The sequence below is a fragment of the Crinia signifera genome, chromosome 6 (assembly GCF_055691185.1).
Source record: "Crinia signifera chromosome 6, ASM5569118v1, whole genome shotgun sequence".
In the NCBI taxonomy this organism is placed as follows: domain Eukaryota; kingdom Metazoa; phylum Chordata; class Amphibia; order Anura; family Myobatrachidae; genus Crinia; species Crinia signifera.
The window spans coordinates 196808402-196812951 of record NC_139222.1 but is presented as its reverse complement, the minus strand read 5'-3'; the positions used below and the strand labels follow the sequence as shown (position 1 = coordinate 196812951).

General features: G+C 48.0%; 1 long non-coding RNA gene across 1 annotated transcript in view; it reads right to left on the bottom strand.

The window, feature by feature from the left end:
* Positions 1–404: 404 nt before the first annotated feature.
* The window catches only part of LOC146007181 (uncharacterized), a 36767-nt gene continuing 32621 nt past the window's right edge, over positions 405–4550 (bottom strand). Inside the window, exons 2-3 of the long non-coding RNA XR_014444268.1 lie at positions 3613–3679; positions 405–474 (exon numbers count right to left, since the gene is read on the bottom strand). This is a non-coding gene — a long non-coding RNA (uncharacterized LOC146007181). The remainder of the gene's footprint in view (positions 475–3612; positions 3680–4550) is intronic.

Here is a 4550-nt window from a genome sequence, read left to right as displayed (position 1 = left end):
TGTAATTTGGGTTTTTATTTCCTTCTCTCACCTGCACATGTAATAGCTCCCAGACCTCTTCCTCCTTGAAATAAGACATGGTCTCAAACAAAATGCCTCTCACCACTGGCACTGGTGCTTTTCCCCTGTGCCCTCTGGCACTACTGTAATATGTGTGTGCAGAAGCAGTACAAAGTACAAGTGTAATAACCTACTATACAATGTATTATGTGTAATGATGAAGCACACTATGCTGAATAATTCCCAGCATCCTCGGCAGCTGCACAGAAAGTCTGTAGCATGTCATATGACCTATGTCAGAAGGAGGGTGAGCAGTTGGACAGGGGCCAGGGCAGTTGGTGTGGAGAGGTCCAGGCAGAAAGAGTATGGCAGACAGAGGGAGTATGGAGGACGCATATACTTACTGGGGGTTATATGGAGACGGTTCATTGGTTGCTGGGAATCCCTCTCAAGTTATTGCTGTCACCTCTTGGACTGTAAATGATAAAAGGAGAGGTGTGGTGAGTCCAGCCTCAAAATACATTCATACCAGTGCAGAAAATGGGTGTTCTCATATTTACCTACACAGCTGTATACAGTTTAAAGAAATTTTACCTCAGAAAAGGACATTTTACCTCATAGAACTAAAGTCTGATATATATATATATATATATATATATATATATACAGGGGCGGGCTGGGCCGGGGGGCAGAGTGCCATATGCCCCCCGGGCCGCTTACCCACCCACTGGCTGCGGGCCGTGCTGCGGCTGGATCAGCTTCTCCAGCCCTCCTGCACTGGCCGCGGCTTACAGAACACGGCCGCGGCTACAGGAAAATGGCCGCCGGCCCCCTGCACTGAGGACATGTTCTCAGTGCAGGAGGCCGGCGGCCATTTTCCTGTAGCCGCGGCCGTGTTCTGGAAGCCGCGGCCAGCGCAGGAGGGCTGGAGAACCTGATCCAGCCGCAGCACGGCCCGCAGCTAGCGAGTGGGTAAGCGCTCTCCCCCCCCCCCCCCTCCCTCACCCCAGCATATGTGTTTCTGTCACTGTGGGGGCATATCTGGCACTGTGTGGGGGCATATCTGGCACTGTGTGGGGGCATATCTGGCACTGTGTGGGGGCATATCTGGCACTGTGTGGGGGCATATGTGTATCTGGCACTGTGGGGGGCATATCTGGCACTGTGGGGGCATATATGTATTTGGCACTGTGGGGGCATATGTGTATCTGGCACAGTGGGGCATATGTGTATTTGGCACTGTGGGGGCATATGTGTATCTGGCACTGTGGGGGCATATGTGTATTTGGCACTGTGGGGGCATATGTGTATCTGGCACTGTGGGGCATATGTGTATTTGGCACTGTGGGGGCATATCTGGCACTGTGGGGGCATATGTATATCTGGCACTGTGGGGGCATATGTGTATCTGGCACTGTGGGGACATATGTGTATCTGGCACTGTGGGGGCATATGTGTCTGGCACTGTGGGGGCATATGTGTATTTGGCACTGTGGGGGCATATGTGTCTCTGGCACTGTGGGGGCATATGTGTCTCTGGCACTGTGGGGGCATATCTGGCACTGTGGGGGCATATGTGTCTTTGGCACTGTGGGGGAATATGTGTCTCTGGCACTGAGGGGGCATATGTGTCTCTGGCACTGTGGGGGCATATGTGTCTCTGGCACTGTGGGGGCATATCTGGCACTGTGGGGGCATATGTGTCTTTGGCACTGTGGGGGAATATGTGTCTCTGGCACTGTGGGGGCATATGTGTCTCTGGCACTGTGGGGGCATATGTGTCTCTGGCACTCTGGGGGCATATCTGGCACTGTGGAGGAATATGCGTATTTGGCACTGTGGCAGAATATCTGGCACTGTGGCGGCATTTGTGTCTGGCACTGTGGGGGCATATGTGTATTTGGTACTGTGGCGGAATATCTTGCACTGTGGGGGCATATCTGGCACTGTGGACATCACATTGTGCGGTGTAATGGGCATCATGGTATGGGGCGTAATGGACATTACGGTGTGGGGAGCATTGGGTAATTGCCATCACAGTATGGGGTGTAATGGGCATCAAGGTGTGCAGCATAATGTGTAATTAGCATCACAGTGTGCGGTGTATTGAGTAATTAGCATCGCAGTGTTGGGCGTAATGTGTAACTGGCATCATGGTGTTCAGCATAATGTGTAATTGGCATTACGGCATGTGGCTTTATGTGTAATGGGTATTACAAGGTTCGCTAAAATGTGCAATCTGCAGGTACACAATACAATCATGGTACAGGCAACGCCCCTTATGATAGGCCACGCCCCTAATTTTTCGGCGCGCCTGCGGCGCGCAAAAGCATTCCTTCCGACGGTGACTTGGCTGATTATGGGCCAGTGCTCTGGACTTGCCCCCTAGGCTAAAAGTTGCCAGCCAGCCCCTGTATATATATATATATATATATATATATATATATATATATATATATATATATATGCACAGCCACAGACAGAAAAGAGACATTTACCTCAGAAAGGCTGTAATACGCAGTCTTCTCTCACCCAAATGTATATATTGAAAGATGTACTATCCCAGGAAGGTTAAAAGACTCTAACACCCTAATGCAGGGGTAACACAGAGACTGCATTTACTGTACCTCAGATGATAACTGTACAACAGGCAGACATTTATGCAGTGCTTCCTCATCAAAAGGAGAGAAGACGTCGTTTTCCCTGACTAATATTATTTGATAGAGAAATAGTGACTGTAATAACTAATAAGCAATAAGGTTGAAAGACTTTATACAGCTGGCTTCATGCTACAGTGACTTACACACTTAAGCTGGGTACACATATATACAATCGTCGGGCCGTTCTTCCAATCTGGGGGCAAACGGCCGTTCGATTGTATAGGTGTGTACGCTGTCCCAATTGCTGCTGTGCGACCGATAAACGGCCAAAAACGCTCTTGGCCGTCCACGGTCGGTCGGTCGAAGGTTCTTTGCTGCTTAATATTTCATCCGACAGGACGGCTCCATATCGGAACAAAAGTGAAGTGTGTACGCATGTTCGATCGATATGCTTGACAGTTTGACAAAGCACGGTGGTATGCTGCATTATGAGAGACCCTGTAACCCTTTGCCTGCTGTTTTAACTAATGTGTGTTTAATGCCTCACTGCTCAACACTTTAGACGCATCACTTTAAGACATTAATCAATGTTGAAGTTTTAATAGAGTGGGCTGGAAGCTCTTTTCAGGGCACCATAACACACTATTAAAACTTCAACATTGATTAATGTCTTAAAGTGATGCGTCTAAAGTGTTGAGCAGTGAGGCATTAAACACACATTAGTTAAAACAGCAGGCAAAGGGTTACAGGGTCTCTCATATACTTCTTCTTGCGATTGTTTGGACGGGAGTACATCGGACGTCGCAAGTAAAATTGTACATATGTGTACGCGCAGAACGGTCGTATGTTTTGGACGACCGAACGTGTATTCGGTCGATCGAACGGTCGCAAGAAAAAGGAAATTGTACATATGTGTACCCAGCTTAAGTCAAAGGATATGAAGAGAAGTGGAGAGAGGATGTTTACAGTGTTGTTACAGTGTTGTTACTGTGATTAAGCCAGCAATTATTACCTGATTCACCTTCACTTGTGGATTACAAATAAACCCAATGTCAGGATACTCAGTGCAGGACTCCAATCTACAAAACAAAAATAGACGCTTTGGTTATAGTGACTACCTAATAAATAGAGAGACTAAGTAACAGTTTACAGCTGCAGCAGGTATATTATTGCACAATAATAAAGTAGTATTTTAGCATAGAATAGTGATAATATTGTCATTTTGATGTCATGTGAAAATGGTAACAGTATATCTATGTTGAATATCTATATATAAATTGTCTTATAGTTCTGTGTTTTGTGTCCATCGTAATCGTATCTATCTTTGTTACTGTATAATGCAATGTTTATTGCGTATACCTTTTAATGTTTTAACTTCTAAAATAAAATACCTGATATATAACAGAAAGAAACATTTCCATGGACATTCCTACAGTTAACCCCTTCCCGACATTTGACGTACATGTACGTCATGGTCGGGAAGTACTTCCCGACATTTGACGTACATGTACGTCATGGCTTTAAACTGTCACTGCGTCTATAGACGCGGTGACAGTTAGGAGATGTCTGCTGTCCCTGACAGCAGACATCCCCCCTCGCCGCCCAGGGGGGGCAGGGGTGCCCCCCCCGGTCGGCGATCGCTGTGATTGGCTGTTCAAATCTGAACACCCATTCACAGCGTTTCCTGTGTTACCGGCGGCTAAGCCGCTCGGTAACACAGGGATCGGTGGTGATCGGTGCTGTTAAGTACAGCACCGATCACCACCGATGAGCAGCACCCCCCTCCCACCCACCCGGCACTCACCCGGCCCGGCAGCAGGCTCACCCGGCGGCGGCAGCGGCAGGAGCGCACGCAGCGGCAGGAACGCACGCACCCCCCTCCCCCCCCCTGCCAGCCGCAGCAGCAGCATGAGCTGCATAAAAAGTTAAAAAAAAACATGATAATGAACT